The sequence below is a fragment of the Bos indicus x Bos taurus genome, chromosome 1, assembly GCF_003369695.1.
Source record: "Bos indicus x Bos taurus breed Angus x Brahman F1 hybrid chromosome 1, Bos_hybrid_MaternalHap_v2.0, whole genome shotgun sequence".
NCBI classification, from domain to species: domain Eukaryota; kingdom Metazoa; phylum Chordata; class Mammalia; order Artiodactyla; family Bovidae; genus Bos; species Bos indicus x Bos taurus.
The window spans coordinates 87,738,759-87,761,156 of record NC_040076.1 but is presented as its reverse complement, the minus strand read 5'-3'; positions in this window follow the sequence as shown (position 1 = coordinate 87,761,156).

Here is a 22,398-nt window from a genome sequence, read left to right as displayed (position 1 = left end):
CCAGAGGGAAGGTATGGGGAGGGAGGAGGGAGGAGGGTTCAGGATGGGGAACACAGGTATACCTGTGGTGGATTCATTTTGATATTTGGCAAAACTAATACAATATTGTAAAGTTTAAAATTAAATAAAATTTAAAAAAAAAGAGGTGTAACCTTTGCTGAAATCAAAGTTATTTGCCTTTTTTGTTGTTTTTTAATCATTTTCAAAACTGAACAAATAACTCTAATCTAGAAAATTAGACTTTGGAATCAGAAGTGAATTTTAGACCCATCTTTACTATTTACCGGCCCTTTGAACTTGAGATTCTTCCACCATAAGATTCAGAAATAGATCTGTTTCCTGTTACACTATCAAATGTCTGTTAAGATGAAATGAGATTATATATTGGAAATGCACTTAACACTATTCTTCGCCCTTTATATTTATTACCTCATTTAACCCTCACAGCAGCTTTACAAGGTAAAGACTATTTTATCCCTATATTACAGATAAGAAAACTAACAAAGAGAAATTAAGTGATTTGTCTAAGACCTCCCAGCTACTAACATCAGAATTTCAGACCCTCAGACCCAGGTAGTCTGATTCTAGAGCTCAGACTCCTTTCAACCACGCATACTACCCTCCAGGATGGATGTCAATTGTCATTCATTCATTTATTCATCAGGTATTTACTGATTGTCTACTATGTGCCACACACACTCTTTGTTTATAACTGAAAAAAAAATTATCAAATCAATGAGGTTTTTTTGTTTTGTTTTGTTTTTAGGGCTTCCCTGATGGATCAGATGGTAAAGAGTCTGCAGGAGACCCAAGTTTGATCCCTGAGTCAGGAATATTCCTGGAGAAGGAAATGCAACCCATTCCAGTATTCTTGCCTGGAGAATCCCATGGACAGAGGAGCCTTGGGTGCTATGTCCATGGGGTCACAAAAGTTGGACACAACTGAGCAACTAACACACATTCACACACACTTGCACACACAATGAGATTTTTATTACTTTTCATTTTTACTTTCTTCATCCTACAGGAAATGAATAAAACACAGTGCAAGAAGAAGAAATGACCTCCTCGCCGAGACCTTTATTCAAAATAGCCTCATAGAACTTTAAGATGCTACACTTCAGAGGCAAGGACCCCTCTGTGATGCAGACTCAGTGACTGTGATAAGAGGAGCTGGGGTCTGGGAGGCGACGATGCATGGCAGACGTTGTCCCACCTACAGCAGGTGCGGGGGGGGGGGGTGGGGAGCGGGGGGGAAGGCCACAAAAGAACAGGCAAGCTAAATCAGAATCAGGATTTTCTGCTCACTGAACAGCAGAATCACTAAACAGCAAACCCCAAAGCTTGAAACATCTGATCTTGAGCCTACTTCACCTGGCTGCTGTAAGATCCCGGGAGAAAATTCGAGCTGTGAACACACTGCTGCTGCTACTGCTGCTAAGTCGCTTCAGTCGTGTCTGACTCTGTGCGACCCCATAGATGGCAGCCCACGAGGCTCCCCCGTCCCTGGGATTCTCCAGGCAAGAACACTGGAGTGGGTTGCCATTTCCTTCTCTAATGCATGAAAGTGAAAAAATAAAGTGAAGTCAGTCACTCAGTCATGTCCGACTCCTAGAGACCCCATGGATCACAGCCTACCAGGCCCCTCCATCCATGGGATTTGCCAGGCAAGAGTACTGGACTGGGTTGCCATTGCCTTCTCTGGTGAACACACTAGCTGGATGCAAAGTGCTCTACAGTGTTAGATGTAATGACCAGGCATTTTGCAATGAGTGACCTTCACCTCAGCAAGAACTCCAAAATTTGTAGCTCTATAGAGGAGACATAGTATTTAATTTTTTAAATTATGGAAAGGAGATTAAAATCCCAGAATTCATTGATACTTACAATCATCTAGAAAAAAATTATCATTAGGAAAAGCATAACTATTAGTTTCAACACCAATAAGTCTTTCTCTTCCAACATAATTGAGAACTTCAAATAAGTTTAACTTCATTAGTCAATCACCTGCCCCCATAGCAAGTTATTCCTATTATTTACTCTGCTTTTAAGAAAGTGAAAATTTTAATGAAACAAGATTATACAGGATTTTGATATTCTGTGAGTGCTAAGTAGCGTCAGTCGTGTCAGTCTCTTTGCAACCCTATGGACTGTAGCAGCCCACCAGGTTCCTCTGTCCAAGGGATTCTCCAGGCAAGAATACTGGAGTGGGTTGCCATTTTCTTCTCCAGGGGATCTTCATGACCCAGGGATCGAACCCGCATCTCTTTATGTCTTCTGCATTGGCAGGAGATAAGAAATATATGTATCTGGATTTCGTCTCTGATACTAGACTAGCACAGAGCTCCTAAAACCCTTGTATTATAATTTCCTAAGTGGTTGGGGTGAGAGGATTCTTTTGCTATACATTGTAAGTCACTTTCAACCCCACCTGAATTTATGAGGTGACTCTCAGTGGACTATTAGATAGTTTCAGTCTGGTTACTGGTTAGAAGGTTGGAACTTTCAGCTCCACCCTGACCTCCAAGACAAAGAGAGGGGTTGGAAATTGAGTTAATTACCAAATGGCCAATGATTTAATCAATCACGCCCACATAATAGAACTTCCATAGAAACCCTAAATGACAGCATTTAGAGAGCTTTTGGTTTGGTGCATGCATTCCTGTGCCAGAAAGGTGGCATACCCTAATTCTGTGAGGACAGAAGCTCCTGCATCCTTTCCAGACTCATGCTATGGTACCTCTTTATCCAGCTGTTCATTTGCACCCTTTATAATATCCTTTACAAAAAAACCAGTAATAGTAGTAAGGTGTTTTCCTTAGTTCTGTGAGCTATTATAGCAAATGATCAAACCTGAGGAGGGGTTCAGGGAAGCCTCAGATTTGTAGCCAAGTCATAGAGAAGAGTGGTTTACCTGGGGACCCACTACCTGCTTTTCAAGTAAAGGGCTGTTTTATGGGACTGAGTCCTTAACCTCAGGGGTCTCTAACTCTGGGTAGTTATTGTCAAATTGAATTAAACTGTAGGACAGCCCCCATTGGAGTCCACAGAGAATTGGAGAATTGCTTGATGTAGAAAACCTAAATATTTGGTATCAGAACCGTTGGCAGTAAAAACAATAGCCAAGACATTTAGGCATTTCTATAGGAAACCACAAGTCACCTGCCAGGAAAAAGATTTCTCTACCAAGGTACATATACACTTTCTTCACTTAGAAATGCCAATTCCTTTTTGAAAATGCTGGCTAAGTACGGGCTCTGTTCTCTCCCATAATCTGCCCTTCTGATAAATATTAAAAGTATTCACTTTTACAGTGCAACTTCCCTCTCACTATACTCTTTGCCCCATCTTCTAGGACACCTGGAAAGAGGAGGATCCTAGAGCCCATTGTTGTCAGTCAGTTCTCTATCACACCACACACACACACACACACACACACACGAGTGTGGGTGCACATACATCATCCTGAAAGAGTTGGTAATCTTCATAGACACAGTGGAATGGATAAGTGAAATGTGAAGTGAAGTGAAAGTCGCTCAGTCGTGTCCAGCTCTTTGCAACCCCATGGATTATACAGTTCATGGAGTTCTCCAGGCCAGAATACTGGAATGGGTAACCTTTCCCTTCTCCGAGGATCTTTCCAACCCAGGGATTGAACCCAGGTCTCCCGAATTGCGGGTGGATTCTTTACCAGCTGAGCCACAAGGGAAGCCCATAGAATGAATGGATAAGAGGTTCACTAAGTTCACAGAAGCCAGTCAAGTAGCATAAGGGTAATCCTGAGCCACCGAGTTCAGACATTTACTCAAAACAACACATTCAAAATCACCTCAGAAAACTGAAGGAGTAGGCAGAAATAACTACAGCTATTTTGCAAAAGTATGACGAGAAATAAAAGGTGAGGGTGATTATAAAATGGAGAAGAGCGAGGCTTCGTGTCAGTGGCGCTCTTCTGCTGAGTGGGGCTGTCATTTAAGAAGCAGAAGAATTCCAAAAAAAAATCCATGACACTGTGATGCCTGGTAACTTTTCAAATTCAGCTTTGGATATATCTTAGGTGTCCAGGAGGATCAGCATATCAAGAGGGATTTAGGTCTCATCCGAAAAAGCACCTCAAAAGAGAAAGCACAGACTCCCCTGGTGGTCCCATGGTTGAGACTCCATGCTTCCAATGAATGCGAGTTGCATCTCTGGTCAGGGAACTAGGATCGTACATGCCACACGGCATGGGCAACGGATTTTTTTTAAAAGAGAGTGAGAAAGCAGTTAACACACTGGTGACCAAGGGCTAACAAGGGAAGATGTGAATTCTGAAGATTTTTGCAACATACATTCTTCTGAAGGCACAAGAACCAATTAAATGACATAGGATCACAGATTCTTGGGAAATGTTTTAGAGACGTAGACCTTTGGTCCATTCCCCATGATTCTGTAGCCTTCGACTGAATTTTTTTCTTTGTCCACTGGGATGAAAAGTGAAAGTCACTCAGTTGTATTTGACTCTTTGCAACCCCATGGACTATACAGTCCATGGAATTCTCCAGGACAGAATACTGGAGTGGATAACCTTTCCCTTCTCCAGGGGATCCTCCCAAGCCAGGGATCGAACCCAGGTCTCCCATATTGCAAGCGGATTCTTTACCAGCTGAACCACAAGGGAAGCCCATTGAGATGAAACTTGTCTCCATATAACTCACAGTTACTAGGTTTTCCATGTGGCGCTAGTGGTGAAAAGACAACAACAACAACAAACCTGCCTGCCAATGCAGGAGACGTAAGAGATGCAGGTTCAATTCCTGGGTCGGGAAGATCCCTTGAAGGAGGGCATGGCAACTCACTCCAGTATTCTTGCCTGGAGAATCCCATGGGCAGTCCATAGGGTTGCAAAGAGTCGGAAATGACTGAAGCAACTGAGCATGCACGCAACTCACGTTTACTGGTCCTCAGAGTGGTGAGAATGTCTCTGTGACAGTTCTTGAAAAATGAAGGCAGTTACCAATCCCTCCCCAAGCCTACTCTGGTCCAAACTAAATAGCTACAGTTCCCTTTGAAATTCTGATTACATGGTTTCTAGGGTATCTTAAAACCCTAAGAACTGTGCTTTGACATCAAACTTCAGCTATGCCTCAGAATCACCTGGAATGCTTGTTAAGATGAGCAGCCTGCCAGGCCCACTCTGATCCTATGTTCTGATGTAGCCAGAATATCTAGGATGGGACTTGAATCAGAATCTTTATGTCTCTCTTCCTGATGCAGGTGGCCTGAGACCCAAACTAGAGAAACTATGCTATTATATTCTTGCCACATTAAACTGTGATGTCACAAACTGGACGTGGCATTCCAAATTCCAACCTACTAATTCAAGGTCCAATGAAACCATCACCTTCTCTGATCTGTTAACACAAGCCTATTGCTAAAGCCCGATCTCTTCTGGATAAAATATTTTGTCAATTCTCTCCTTTGGGAATATAACTACAAGGCACATTAACTTTGATGTCTAAGTGAGTATGTTTTATATGACCCAAATCATAACTGTGAAAGTTGTATTTTGATTTTTATTATGATGGTAGCAGATATAATTCAAAAACAATCTTTTAAGTCCTGACCCTGGTCCCGCCTAACAGGGAAAATCCTGACAGCCTAGGAATACTCTTACACACTGATCTCTTTTTAGCAGCAACTCCTTTTACCATTATTATAGTCTTTAGAGAATTATTTACTATTTAAAACATTCATCTTATGTACCTATTCTTACTTTTGATTGGAGACCACCCTGTTAATACTCTTCATAAGTCCCCAAAGTCATAGGGTCTGTGGATAATTAGGAGATCCCCTTCTGGGAAAAAAAAGGACAGAACAGACTTCATTTTCAGCTAGAGTGAAATGACTGGAGACACAATGTCCTACCCAGTAGAAAAGTGGAGTGGAAACTAGCAACTCCTGGTTTCATGCAGCAATGCCCTCACCAGACATCTGATACGCCCAGTAGAAATGAGGCCTCCTCCTGACCAAGGACAAGTCTCCAAATTAGATTCAGGTGTGACAAGAATAGAGGCTTCTTTTGTCCCTGATCTAAACAGAAAAACTTTGAAAGAAACTAGTTTAAGAGACAGACTGATTCAGACACTCCAAAAGAATGTTTATGAAAATAAAACACAAGATACTGATTATCAATACTTACAAATAGTTCAGAGAGGTCCCAAGTACCCATCAACCAGTTTTCTCCAGTGGTAACAATTTATAGAACCACAGTACAGTATCAAAATCAAGAAATTAACATTGGTACAAACCACAGACCTTATTCAGATTTTACGTATTTTACACGTGCTCATTTGTATACGTTTCTATGTGAGTATGCAATTCTATGTAATTTTATCACATATGTAGATTCATGTAATATCTTATTATGATATATTAGCATGATATTAAGAAAAGGAAATGGCAACTCACTCCAATGTTCTTGCCTGGAGAATCCCAGGGACAGAGGAGCCTGGTGGGCTGCCGTCTATGAGGTCACACAGAGTCAGACACAACTGAAGCAACTTAGCAGCTGCAGCAGCAGCAGCAATAATGTGCTGCTAAGTCGCTTCAGTCGTGTCCGACTCTGTGTGACCCCAGAGACGGCAGCCCACCAGGCTCCCCCGTCCCTGGGATTCTTCAGGCAAGAACACTGGAGTGGGTTGCCATTTCCTTCTCCAATGCATGAAAGTGAAAAGTGAAAGTGAAGTCGCTCAGTCGTGTCCGACCCTCAGCGACCCCATGGACTGCAGCCTTCCAGGCTCCTCCATCCATGGGATTTTCCAGGCAAGAGTACTGGAGTGGGGTGGGACTTAGCAGCAGCAGCATCATATTATGATATTATATAATACCATAATATATTATCAAGCTTTAAATCTTCTGAATATGGTGATTTTTTTAATTTTTTACTTATTTTTGGTAACACTGGATCTTCATTGCTGCATGCAGAACAGCAGCTGTTGAGGCAAGCAGGGGCTACTCTCTAATTGCATTGCACGGGTTTCTCATTTCAGTAGCTTCTCTCGTTGCAGAGCATGGGCTCTAGGGCACTTGGGTTTCAGTAGTTGAAGCGCATGGGCTCAGTAGCTGTGTTGCATGGGCTTAGTTGCCCTGTGGCATGTGGGGTCTTCCAGCAAGTCCACTGGCAGGTGGACTCTTAACCACTGAACCACCAGGAAAGTCCCCACGATGATTTATTTATTTTTTAAGCTTCCTTGGTGGTGGTGAAGTTATTGAATTAGTATTGTAATCAACTTCAACCTCACTATTAATCAAAGAAATCTTGTTTAAAATTTCTAAATACTCTTTTTTTCCTTTTAAATCAGCACATTTTCTAACCGATAAAATTCAACCTTAGAGTACAGTAGGTCTAGCATTCTCATACTCTGCTTCTAGGAGCTAAAATCAGTACAACTGTTCTGGCAACAAATGTGTATCAAGGGCCTTTTAACGTTTTGTTTTGTTTTTTTTCCTTCTGATCTAGCAAATTCCTTTCTAGAAATAATATACTAAGAAAATAATCAAATAATTGGACAATTATCATGAGAAAGTATATTTACTTCATGTTATCTACACTGATTAAAACTGAAAAGAGTCCAAATGTCCAAAAAAGGGATTAGTTGAACAAATTAAAGCCCACTGAAGCAATGCTATATAATACGACAATTAAAAGTGGTGCTTTTCAGGGGCTTATAGCCTAAAGAGAATCCTTATAATAAAATACGAAAGAAAGTGAAAGTGAAGTCACTCAGTCGTCTCTTTGCGACCCCATGGACTGTAGCCTGCCAGGCTCCTCCATCCATGGGATTTTCCAGGCAAGAGTACTGGAGTGGGTTGCCATTTCCTTCTCCAGGGATCGTCCCAACCCAGGGATCGAACCTGGGTCTTCGTCATTGTAGGCGGATGCTTTTACCATCTGACCACCAGCGAAGCCCATAATAAAATATAATAGAAAGAGTATCTAGTTCACATTAGTTTTGTGGAGATGTATTTTTAAAGTCCTGGACTTCTGCTCCTAAGAAGAGGAGGGAGATACTTTTCTCTACTCCTCTTGCTAAGTAATACGTTATATGTAAAACATATGAATAATCAGAAAGGTGAAGAAAAGAAGGAAGAATGGCTAGGGGCCTCCAGATCCAAGGAATGATATGGTCAAGAGTACCCTGGGCTTTCTGTTTGCCTCATATATCCCAGACTTACAGCTAAGTAAGCCAGCTATTCAGTAAACAAGTGAAGATTTTTTAAAAGCCCTAACAAAAGTCTGCTGTGTCTAGCCAAAGGTCTACAAGAAGGGGAGCCAAGCAAGATAGTCAACTTTTAGACAAAAACAGCTAGACCCTAGCCAAACACCACAGAAAAACCTGTGGTTCCCAACCCCACCCATGCTAGCAAATGCTGAGTGGAAGCTAGACTTCCACCCTCACCAGCTGTCCCAACACCCCTGCCAGGGCTGTATCTGAGAAGGCTGAGTAGAGAGCCTGGTCTTGAATTCCCATCAGCCAGTAATGTGGACCCCACTCCAGCAGTGTCAGTGGAGATCACATAGGAGCCTAGACTTCCAACCCCACCTAGTACACCCTGACATTCCCCTGGTGTGAATCAGAGGAAGCCTGCTGATGAGTCAGGATTCCCACCACTGCCCAGCAGTGATGGGGCCACTCTCCCCTCAGGGTGTCAGTTGAAGCTAACTGGAGAGCAGCAGCAAGGCACTCCAAATCCTCCTAGCCAGGTGTCACTGGAGGCCACATGGGAGTCAGAATTCCCATCCCTGATTAGCAGTAATAAAGAGCCCCCTCCTGAATGTCAGTTGATGCCAAGTGAGAAACCGGAACTTCCAGTGTCAGCAGTCATGAGGCTCTGCCCCTCCTTTTCCTTCAGGAAGTCAGTTAATACAGAAGGTTTAATTAAGATCCAAGGTCTCATATCAGAATACAATCTAAATAATCAGATTTTGATAGAATATCATCTGTCATACTAAAACAGAAAAATCTCAAATGAAATAAAGACAATAAATAGATGCCATCATTGAGATGACAGAATTATCTGACAAATAGTTTTAATTATCTATCACAAAATAGCTCAATGGGCAATAATTTGTTGTTGTTGTTCAGCTGCTTAGTCATGTCTGACTCTTTGCAACCCCATGGATTGCAGCACACCAGGTTCTCCTGTCCTTCAGCATCTCCCAGAGTTTCCTCAAACTCATATCCAATGAGTCAGTGATGCCATCCAACCATCTCATCCTCTGTGGTGCCCTTCTTTTCCTGTCTTCAATCTTTCCCAGCATCAGGGTCTTTTCCAATGAGTCAACTCTTTGCATCAGGTGGCCAAAGTATTAGAGTTTCGGCTTCAGCATCAGTCCTTCCAATGAATATTCAGGACTGATTTCCTTTAGGATTGACTGGTTTGATCTTCTTGAACTCCAAGGGACTCTCCAGAGTCTTCAACACTACAGTTCAAAAGCATCAATTCCTTTGGCATTCAGACTTCTTTATGGTCCAACTTGCACATCCACACATCACTACTAGAAAACTATAGCTTTAACTATATAGATCTTTGTCAGCCAAGTAATGTCTCTGCTTTTTAATATGCTGTCTAGGTTTGTCGTAACTTTCTTCCAGGGAGCAAGCATCTTTTAATTTCATGGCTGTGGGCACCATCCGCAGTGACTTTGGAGCCCAAGAAAATAAATTCTGTCACTGTTTCCATTGTTTCCCCATCTATTTGCCATGAATTGATGGGACCAGATGCCATGATTTTAGCTTTTTGAATGTTGACTTCTAAGTCAGCTTTTTCACTCTCTTCTTTCACTTTCATCAAGAGCCTCTTTAGTTCCTCCTCACTTTCTGCCACAAGGATGATATCATCTGCATATCTGAGGTTATTGATATTTCTCCCTGCAATCTTGATTCCAACTTGTGATTCATCCAGCCTGGCATTTCACATGATGTACTCTACATAGAAGTTATATAAGCCAGGTGACAATATACAGCCTTGACGTACTCCTTTCCCAATTTGGAACCAGTCCATTGTTCCATGTTCTGGTTCTAACTGTTGCTTCATGACCTGCATACAGATTTCTCAGGAGGCAGGTAAGGTGGTCTGGTATTCCCATCTCTTGAATAATTTTCCACAGTTTGTTGTGATCCACACAGTCAAAAACTTTAGCATAGTCAATGAAGCAGAAGTAGATGCTTATCTGGAATTCTCTTGCTTTTCTATAAACCAATGGATGTTGGCAATAATTAACAGACTTGAAACAAATGAAAAAAATTGAGAACCTCAACAAAGAAATAGAAGATATAAAGAGGAGTGAAATGAAAATTTTAGAAATGAAAAACACAATAACCAAAATAAAAAACTCAATGAATGGGCTTAAGAGCAGAATGAAAGGAACAGGGAAAAGAATCAGTGAAATAGAAGCTAGAACAATAGAAACTATGCAACCTGAACAACCAGAAAGAAATAAATATTTTTTAAGAAATGAACATAGCCTCAGGGATATTGTGGGATAACAGTAGAAAACAATAGACTGAACATTTATGTCATCAGAATTCTAAAACGAGAGGAGAGACAGGGAGGGACTGAAAAATTACTCCAACGGAAAGAATAAAATACTTAGGAATATATCTACCTAAAGAAACTAAAGACCTATATATAGAAAACTATAAAACACTGGTGAAAGAAATCAAAGAGGACACTAATAGATGGAGAAATATACCATGTTCATGGATTGGAAGAATCAATATAGTGAAAATGAGTATACTACCCAAAGCAATTTATAGATTCAACACAATCCCTATCAAGCTACCAACAGTATTCTTCACAGAGCTAGAACAAATAATTTCACAATTTGTATGGAAATACAAAAAACCTCGAATAGCCAAAGCGATCTTGAGAAAGAAGAATGGAACTGGAGGAATCAACCTACCTGACTTCAGGCTCTACTACAAAGCCACAGTTATCAAAACAGTATGGTACTGGCACAAAGACAGAAATATTGATCAATGGAATAAAATAGAAAGCCCAGAGATAAATCCATGCACATATGGACACCTTATCTTCGACAAAGGAGGCAAGAATATACAATGGATTAAAGACAATCTCTTTAACAAGTGGTGCTGGGAAATCTGGTCAACCACTTGTAAAAGAGTGAAACTGGACCACTTTCTAACACCATACACAAAAATAAACTCAAAATGGATTAAAGATCTAAACGTAAGACCAGAAACTATAAAACTCCTAGAGGAGAACATAGGCAAAACACTCTCCGACATACATCACAGCAGGATCCTCTATGACCCACCTCCCAGAATATTGGAAATAAAAGCAAAAATAAACAAATGGGACCTAATTAACCTTAAAAGCTTCTGCACATCAAAAGAAACTATTAGCAAGGTGAAAAGACAGCCTTCAGAATGGGAGAAAATAATAGCAAATGAAGCAACCGACAAACAACTAATCTCAAAAATATACAAGCAACTCCTACAGCTCAACTCCAGAAAAATAAACGACCCAATCAAAAAATGGGCCAAAGAACTAAATAGACACTTCTCCAAAAAAGACATACAGATGGCTAACACACACATGAAAAGATGCTCAACATCACTCATTATCAGAGAAATGCAAATCAAAACCACTATGAGGTACCATTTCACACCAGTCAGAATGGCTGCGATCCAAAAGTCTACAAATAATAAATGCTGGAGAGGGTGTGGAGAAAAGGGAACCCTCTTACACTGTTGGTGGGAATGCAAACTAGTACAGCCACTATGGAGAACAGTGTGGAGATTCCTTAAAAAACTGGAAATAGAACTGCCTTATGATCCAGCAACGCCACTGTTGGGCATACACACTGAGAAAACCAGAAGGGAAAGAGACACGTGTACCCCAATGTTCATCGCAGCACTGTTTATAATAGCCAAGACATGGAAGCAACCTAGATGTCCATCAGCAGATGAATGGATAAGAAAGCTGTGGTACATATACACAATGGAGTATTACTCAGCCATTAAAAAGAATACATTTGAATCAGTTCTAATGAGGTGGATGAAACTGGAGCCTATTATACAGAGTGAAGTAAGCCAGAAGGAAAAACATAAATACAGTATACTAACGCATATATATGGAATTTAGAAAGATGGTAACAATAACCCGGTGTACGAGACAGCAAAAGAGACACTGATGTATAGAACAGTCTTATGGACTCTGTGGGAGAGGGAGAGGGTGGGAAGATTTGGGAGAATGGCAATGAAACATGTAAAATATCATGTAGGAAACGAGTTGCCAGTCCAGGTTCGATGCACGATGCTGGATGCTTGGGGCTGGTGCACTGGGACGGCCCAGAGGGATGGTATGGGGAGGGAGGAGGGAGGAGGGTTCGGGATGGGGAACACATGTATACCTGTGGCAGATTCATTTTGATATTTGGCAAAACTAATACAATTATGTAAAGTTTAAAAATAAAATAAAATTAGAGAGAAAAAAATAAATAAATAAAAGTCGAAAAAAAAAAAAAAGAATTAATGGTGAAAACTTTTCAAATTTGGCAGAAAACATAAACCCACAGGTTCAGTTTGGGAGAAAATTCCAAATAAGATTATCCAAAGAAATCCATGTCAAAACATATTAAACTTCTGAAAATGGAAGCAGTAAGAGAGAAATGACATCATATCTATAGGAACAAGCTATTCAAAGGAAAGTGTACTGCTCATTAGAAACCATAGATGCCAGAAGGAAGTGGCACTTAATTTTTCAAGTGCTGAAAGAAAGAACTGTCAACTCAGAATCCTACATCAAGCAAAAATAACCTTTAGGAAGGAAGAGAAAACCAATATATCCCCAGATGAAAAAAAACTATGAGAATCTGTCACCAACATACCTAGTCTAAAAGAATAGCTAAAGAAACTTCTCTAACAAAAAGGAAATGATAAAAGTAAGAACCTTGGAAATACAAGAACCAAAATATGCATAAATATAATAGATTTTTCTTCTGCTCTTCAGTATTCTAAATTATATTAGTGAGTTGAAGCAAAAACTATTAGACTGTCTGACATGATTCTAAATGTATGTGAAGGAAACAGTTAAGACAGAGTTCATGCTAAGTTGCCTCAGTTGTATCCAACTCTTTGCTTTTCCATGGACTGTGGCCCACCAGGCTCCTCTGTCCATGGGGTTCTCCAGCATGAACACTGGAGTGGGCTGCCATGCTCTCCTCTAGGTGATCTTCCTGACTCCGGGATTGAACTCAAGTCTCCTGTGTCTCCTGCATTGCAGGTGGATCCTTTACCATTGAGCCACTGGGGAAGCCCCTGGAGCAGTAAAAACAATATTAGTAAACTGTAGTTAGATATGCATAACATTTAAAATGTTAAACAAAGAGATACCACCAAAACTATAATTATATAAAAATGAAGTCTAAATAATGTTCAAGTAACCCACAGGAGGGCAAGAAAAAGAAAACAGAAACAAAAAGCAGAGAGAAAAGAAAATAAAAGATAAAATAAAATGGCAGATTTAAATCCTAACATTTCAATAATTAAACGGAAATGGTTTAAATACAATGATTAAAAGGCACAGGTTGGCAGAGTGGATTAAAAATCATGACCTAACTAATGTGCTGTCTACAAGAAACTCATATAGCAAAATGTAAACATGTTGAAAGTAAAAGGTCAGAAAAAAATGTGCTATGAAAACATTAAAAACAATAGTGCCTATATGAGTATCAGATAAAGAAGTTTTTAGAGCAAAGAAAATAACTAGATAGAAAGACACATTATATAATAATAAAAGGGTCAATCCACCAAGCAGATATAGCAGTCCTAAATATAGAAACTCAAAATATATGATGCAAAAACTGATGAAACTGAAAGAAGAAATAGACAAATTCACAATTACAGTTGGAGAATTCAACACTCTTTTCTCAACAATTACTAGAAGAGCTAGATAGAAAATCAGCAAGGATATAGAACTCAAAAACTTATCAACCAAACTTCCTTGGTGTTCCAGTCATTGAGAGTCCGCCTGCCATAGCGGGGGACACTGGTTTGATCCCTGTTCTAGAAAGATTCCACTCGCCACTGGGCAACTAAGCCTGTGTGCCTCAACTATTAAGACCTTGCTCCACAACAAGAGAAGCCAAAGCAATGAGAAGCCCACACACTGCAATGAAGAGTAACCACAGCTTGCTACAACTAAAGAAAATCCTGCGCACAGCAACAAGGACTCAGCACAGCCAAAAATAAACAAACAAAAAATCTGCCTAACAAAAATAAAATTTATTGATCACCATGATCTACTCATTCATAGAATTTTCCATGCAACAGTAGAATACATATTTTTTTTCAAGTTCTTCCAACATAGACCATTTTCTGGACTATAAAACAAACCTCACCAAGTTTAAAAGACTTTAAATCAGGCAGCATTCTTAGACCACAATGGAATCAACTAGAAATCAAAAAATAGAAGTACAGGAAAATTTCCAAATACTTGGAAGCTAAGCAACACACTCCTCTTAAATAATCCATGAGTCAAAAAGGAAGTCTCAGGTGAAATTTTTAAAAATATATTCAACTGAACAAAAGTGGAAACACAATATCTTAGCACTAGAGCTGTGCTGAGAGTGAAGTTTATAGCACTAAATGCATACATCAGATACAAGAAAAGAATCTCAAATTGATATTCCAAGCTCTGGCCTCAGCCATCTAGGAAAAGAAAAATAAAACCAAAGTTTACTTTGGGTTCAGGAAGGAAATAATAAAGAGAAGAAATCAATGAAGCTGAAAACAGAAAAACAATAGAGAAAAATCAAACACAGAACTAGTTTTCTGAAAAGATCAATAAGATCATTGAGCCTCTAGCAAGACTGACAAAGATTAAAAAGAGAGAAGACACAATTACAGGTAAAATGGACCTAGAACTACAGATTCTGCAGCCAACAAAAGGATAATAAAGGGACACTATCTATTAGGAATGATGCTGGGAAAGATTGAAGGCGAAAGGAGAAGAGGGAGATAGAGAATGAGATAGTTGGATGGCATCACCGATTCAATGGAACTTAACTTGGACAAACTCCAGGAGAGAGTGAGGGACAGGGAGGCCTGATGTGCTTGCAGTCCGTGGTGTCACAAAGAGTCAGGCAGGACTTGGCGACGGAACAACATGTATTAGGAATAGTGTACATAAGAAACCTTGATAACTTAGACAAACTCATCCAAAGTACAGAGATTTTGCCAGGTTACTCATCTTAATAATCCCAGCAATAAGTTAACTAAAGCTTTAAAATGATATCTTCTGTTCATTTTCTTATGTTTTAAAACAAAAACCTTCCCTCTAAAACACTGTGGGCATCATGAACATCCCCGTCAGCTTCATCTTAGGTACATGTTTAAAAATGCAGATATCTGGACTCAAGCCCAGGTTAACCTACTCCAGACCCCTGAAGGGAGTCCACTGGACACTACTCATCTCAAGAAGCTTTAAGGCTAAAAGAGCCTGACTGTTTTCAGAATGTTATTCTTCATTCTTTTTCTAACTTTCACTGCCATCCCATGAGTGAAAGGTAATTGCCACAACTAAAGGGCTTTTAGCCTTGGTCCATAAGACAAAGAGGATGATGCAAACATGATTTTCACAAAACTAAACATGGGAAAAACCAGCCTCAGTGGAAAAAATGCAAATTCCCTTTCTGACATTTTTTCCCATTATCTTCCCCATATGTGCATCCACACTTCTGGTTGTTTTGTTTGTTTCGATTTAGGCTCCTGACTAAATGTGTTAATGTAGTAAGTTGAGTGCTACATTCCTGAATCAGGCACACTCCATGACTCCATTCAGCTATATTCCTTCTCATGTTGTGATGAATTGGTTGTGTATGTCCCCATGGGGTGGTTTATGAGATAAAAGACTCCCACAGACATCAAGAATATAATGTTTCTTTAATGTCAAGGATGTGAAAACTTTGAAGATAGCTATATAAAGCAGACAATAGCACACATAGAAGCAAAACTTCCCAGGTCCCCCCACATTCCACAGAGAGATGCACAGCTGTGGATAAACCCTCCTGGGCATGAGAATTTGCTGAGCTGGAGACATCTTTTCCATTCTCATGGAAACCGGTGCCCCTCTGTTCTGGAAACCACCCAGACTATGCCAAACCACAAAGTACTCCCAAATCCTTCCTAGGTGTTTATAGCAATGCTGTGGAAAACAAAGATCCTTTTTCCAGAAGCATAATCCCCATGTTCTGGACAGTCCGAGGTCCATTCCTATTTCACTTTCAAAATATCTCAGCGTGTCAAGTGCTGTGTTTTTTGGAAGTGCCACAAGGAACACCAACCGTTTGGCAAAAGTAGAAGCTTAGTTGCCAAGTCTAGACAATGTGCAACAGGCAGGCATAGTGTTATTGATATTTTAGGAGCTTTTGAAAAACAAGACCAAGACCAATTTGCTCTTCCTTCTTTTTCTCACTTTCTAGTCCAAATCAAACAGGGTCACCACCTCTGATAATCACACTGTCTCTGTGTCCTGCTCCATCGAGAAGATTAAGGTCTTCTCAATTAACATCACCCATCTCGGCTTCCTTTTCCATACGTATGCTTTTCCTACATTACCTTCCCTTAAGAAGCAATAGAGCTTCCCAGGTGGTGCTAGTGGGAAGAGACCTGAGTTCGATCCCTGCATTGGGATCCCCTGGAGACGGGCATGGCAATCCACTCTAGTATTCTTGCCTGGAGAATCCCATGGACAAAGGAACCTAGTGGGCTACAGTCCATAGGGTTGCAAAGTCAGACACAACTGAGGCAACTTAGCAAGGCAAACAGCAATAAGACATCATGGTCAAGGGCATGAACTCTGAAACTAGACTACCTGGTGACCTGACTACATACCAGCTGAGTGATCTTGGGCAGTTACATAACCTTTCTGTGCCTCAATTTTCTAATCTGTAAAATGGGGATCATAATAACACATACTTCACAGGATACAAGGATCCCTGTGAGGAAGAAAGGCTTATGCTTGTTAAATATTTTGGAAACACTTAGAACGTGCCTGGCACATGTTTGCTCTCATGACTCCTATCTCCAAGAATGAAAAATCCTCCTTTTGGCAGTAAGCACCTGCATCTGCACCCCAATGCCCTTCCCATCATCTCCAAGAGTGGGCTCCATCAGTATCTTCTTCCTCTGTCTGCAATTTCTCCCTCTCTCCTAGCTCTCTCTCCTTAGGCTTTAAAGATGCTCGAGTATGGAGGAGTTAAGGAAGGGTCCACAGAGACATCTAAACTGAATCTGGCCTTGCAGGCCAAGTAGGAATTTGCTGATGGAAGGAGGAGTGCAGGGAATCAGCACAGGGCTGCATGAGTGAGGTTTCAAGCAAAGGAAACAGCACTACAGAGGGCTTTACTGCTGCATGGGGTATCTGAGGACTTGCTCAGGGTGGTCATCATGTAGAATACCTGGAAAGCGTTAGTCACTCAGTTGAGCCCACCCCTTATGCAACCTCATGGACTGTGACCCGCCAGGTGCCTCTATCCATGGGATTTCCCAGGCAAGAATATTGGAGCAGGTTGCCATTTCCTTCTCCAAGAGATCTTCCTAACCCAGGGATCAAACCAGGTCTCCTGCATTGCAGGAAGATTCTTTACCATCTGAGCCACCAGGGAAGCCCAGAATACATGGAGTGAGTCCCTAAAGGTGAGTCTCTAAGGCAGCATCACAGTTGCAAAGGCCTGAAGAACCAGGAAGGGAAGCTGAATGAATCAAGAGGGCTGGCTGGTTAAAAAAATCAGGAATGGCAGGAGGTCTTAGCCTTGGTGCCCACCTAAAAAGCAGAGCCTGTGACAGGGGTTTAAGCACAAGCAGTTTATTTTAAGGAGATGTTCCCAAGGAATGAGAGTGAGGAACTGGAAAAAAAGTAAAAACAAGAGTGGGGAAAGCCAATCCAAGGTGCAGGAGGATCTGGTCCCTGTGGTGGAAAACTGCAGTTCTATTCCACTGGGGCCTCTCCAGGAGCTGTAGAGAATTACTATATAGAATTCAACTTGGAATTATCCCCTCTGAGACATAAAAACAGGGAGTATTTATCAACTGGCTCTTGATCCTCATTATTAATGGACTGCCGCATAGAGTATTAACACCTTGACACTCACAGGTTTGCACCTGTAACAGAAAGGTTAGAGAATTCCTTCCTGCACCAGCAGAGGAGCTGGGAGTTAGAGAGCAGGCTTATAGAACCAGAACCCCAGAGGAGTCCAATACGGTGGGGTTGGGGGTGGGGATAGGTGGTTGTTGCAAAGTGGAGAGCTCATGCTCCATCCAGTGGCTCAGCTGGTAAAGAATCCGCCTGCAATGTTGGAGACCTGGGTTCGACCCCTGGGTTGGGAAGATCCCCTGGAGACAGGAAAGGCTACCTGCTCCAGTACTCTTGCACGGAGAATTCCATGGACTGTATAGTCCATGGGGTTGCAAAGAGTCAGACACAACTGAGTGACTTTCAGATCACATGCTCCATCCAAAAAGGATAGCCACGATTCACAAAACATCATCTGATTTCTACAGAAATGCTGACCAATATAGCCAGAAATCCAGCTTCCTGGTCGCTCAGACAGTAAAGAATCCACCTGCAATGTAGGAGACGAGGGTTCAATCCCTGGGTTGGGAAGATCCTCTGGAGAAGGTAATGGCAACCCACTCCAGTGCTCTTGCCTGGAGAATTAGATGGAGAGAAGAGCCTGGTGGGCTACAGTCCATGGGGTCACAAAAGAGTTAGACACAACTAAGAGACTAAACAACAACAACAACAACAAAATGTCCACAAATCCAAATTTTATGTTAAATCTCTTGATCTTGGTCTCTTGAGAACTAATTCTAATTTTTCTAAAATACTGTGGGGCCAGACAAAACATATCTGCAAGACAAATTCAGTCATAGGCTGCTGGTTTGTGAGCTCTGCTTTAAGGCTTTGATTTAATTCTATGATAGTAGAACTTAAGTTTTAGGCATTGGGGAACCAGTGAAAGTTTTAAAGGAAAAGAATATCATGGCCAGGTTTTACTTAGGCCCCATCCTCAGATGTTTCACTTTTACTCTTCAGCGCATCAATCCATGATTCCAAAAGTGGCAAGCACTTGTGATAGGGCAATTATAAAGTAACATATAAATGTCTCTTGAAATCCAGCACAGACCACAGTTTTTCCTAACTAGCAGTGACTTTGCAGAATCCTTGAGCCCAAAGATGAATTCCTGTTTTCCTCACCAGCTACCAAGTGATAAAATGATGATCATGTGCGAAGAAACATGAAGCTGCTCATTCTCTTTCCTCGGTCCACTAAGATGGACTTGGCAGAGGAACATGTGGATGAAATATGGAACGGCATCAGGTAACAGCCGTTCTGAGAGCTCCCACCTTCAGGACACAATGAGCATTTCGTAAGGCCCCTGACGATGAACCCACTGGCTAGATACTGTCCTGTTAGCAATCAAAGAGAATTCCTACGAAACAAAATTCATCCTCCTCCTGCACAAGTGGACAAAGGGAACAGAAAAGTAGGGCAAATGAAAATCCCCCAAGCTATTGACTGTGACCCATTGCACTGCTGCTGCTGCTGCTAAGTCGTTCAGTCATGTCCAACTCTGCGACCCCATAGACGGCAGCCCACCAGGCTCCCCTGTCCCTGGGATTCTCCAGGCAAGAACACTGGAGTGGGTTGCCATTTCCTTCTCCGAGTCATGAAAGTGAAAAGTGAAAGTGAAGTCACTCAGTCGTGTCCGACTCTTATCGACCCCATGGATTACAGCCCACCAGGCTCTTCCGTCCATGGGATTTTCCAGGCAAGAGTACTGGAGTGGGGTGCCATTGCCTTCTCCGACCCACTGCAGTAGACAAAAGGAAAAGGGAGACCTCGTGAGAAAGTAGAGGCACGTTTCTCATCCCCAGGAAAGGCTTTGCCTCATAGTTTTATCATCCTAAACAAGACACATATAACTAAAGTATCACTGCTTGCCTTTTAAAATACAATTCTGCTATACCAGTGAACTCTTCAACTTTGGTACTTTGTTTTCATTCTCTAAAATATATTTTTAAGCTGGAGTGAATTCATATCTAGTGAAACACCTGAGAGAATTTAGCAAATCTGGAATAGAGATGAGAATACATAGTTGAATAAGAAGCACTATAATAGATACTGAAAGTAAAGGACTTAAAAATTTTCTCCAGCAACACATAAAAGCTACATATTTAGAGACACAGAGAAATTGGTTTGGAAGAATGCACAGTATGTTAATAGTACCAGGTACCTCTGGGAAGGAAAAAGTGGGGTGCGGAAATGGGGATTTTAAGGAGCATTTTCCCTTTCCGAAAGTGTTGGAATATTTGACAGTAAAAATGTATGTTATGTCTACTTGTGCGATAAGTCAGGTGAAAAACCACCTAACCATCCATCGACAGAAGGATGAATTCAGACAGTGGGACACTATATACTATTTAACATGAATAAATTATAGCTACATGTATTATCATTCCCTGGTACCTCAGCTGGTAAAGAATCCGCCTGCAATGCAGGAGACCTAGGTTTGATCCCTGGGTTGAGAAGATCCCCTGGAGAACGGAACAGCTACCCACTCCAATATTCTGGCCTGGAGAATTCCATGGACTGTAGTCTATAGGGTCACAAAGAATTGGACACGACTGAGCAACTTTCTCATGTATCATCATAGATAAATCTCAAAAACAATAATGAGAAAAAAAGAAAACGACAGAGATATCTGTCTATTATGATGACATTTATATTGATTTTGAAATCATAAATAATACTATATATTATTTATGAATACATATGGTATTAATATAATTATGTACAAGAAATAGTAAATTCAAGATGTGGATTTATCTGGGGAGGCATGAAACTAAAATTGGGAAAAGGTACAGTGGGTTTCAGCTGAATCTGTACTTTAAAATATCAGAATAAAATGTGGCAAAATGCTAGGATTTGATAGTGCTGGTGAACTGGTTGATGAGTATATGTATGTCTGTTTAGTAATCTGCTCTACTTTGTATATGTGAAATAATTTTTAAAGTTTTTAATTTTTGTACATAGCAGCATTATTCACAATAGCCAAGAGGTAGAAACAGCCCAATGTCCATCAACAGATAAATGACAAACAAAATGTAGTATATACATACACTGAATGCTATTCAGCCTATAAAGGAAAGAAATTCTGACATACACTACAACATGGATAAACACTGAGGACATTATGCTAAATGAAATAAGACAGTCACTAGAAGACAAAGACTGTATGACTTCGCCTACAAACGGAACCTAGTCAAATTCATAAAGACAGAGTAGAATGATGGTTGTCATGCTCAGAGGGAAGAGCATATTTTTAATGAGCTAAGGAGTTTCAGTTTGGGAAGATGAAAACAGTTCTGGAGTTGGGGGATGATGATAACTGCACAACAATATGAATGTACTTAATGATGCCACTGAATTGTAGACTTTGAAATGGTTAAAATGATACACTTTGTTATGTATATTTTACTACAATTTTAAAGTTCTTTTAATTTAAACAAATCACAACTATATATATATATATATATATATATCTCCATCAACAAGTGAAAAGTGTTAGTCGCTCAGTCATGTCCAACTCTTTGCAACCCCATGGACAATAGCCTCCAGGCTCCACTGTCTCCTCCAGGCAAGAATACTTGAGTGGGTTACCATTCCCTTCTCCAGGGGATCTTCCCAACCAAGGAATTGAACCCAGGTCTTCTTCACTGTAGAAGTATTCTTTACCATCTGAGCTACCAGGAATGTCCATCAATGGAAGACCAAAACAAAAAGAAACTTTGGAAATCATACAAGGGAATACCACATAGTCAAAAGGAATGAGATCCACACTTGCTGGTCCAGATGGCTGCCAAGGCAAATGGGTCACTGGAAAAAGTGTACGGAATACCACCATTCATACTACATTGCATATCTCTAGGAAAAAATATCTAAGAAATTGGTAACTGCGATCACCTCTGGGGAAGAAACAGGGGAGCATGAGTTTAGGGGTGAGATTAGGACTTACCTATTCAAAAACTCAACTGATTTTCCTTTTTTAAAAACCAGTTTTTCAATGATCAATTCTCTAAATTATCCATATGACCAAGAGGGATGAAATTAAATAATTGGAATTCACACCTAATACGCCAACTCTGAGTAGATGAATTTTAGAGAAGTTAGGTGGCATGCCCAAGAGCACGCAGGTGACAGAACTGGCTAGTTATCTTAGCATGCACTTATTCTAAGGATGTAAAATATTTAATAAAAGACTTTAAAGTATGTCTCTGTACTGCTAGTTTATTGAGGCAGAAAACAATATGTTCTCCAAAGCA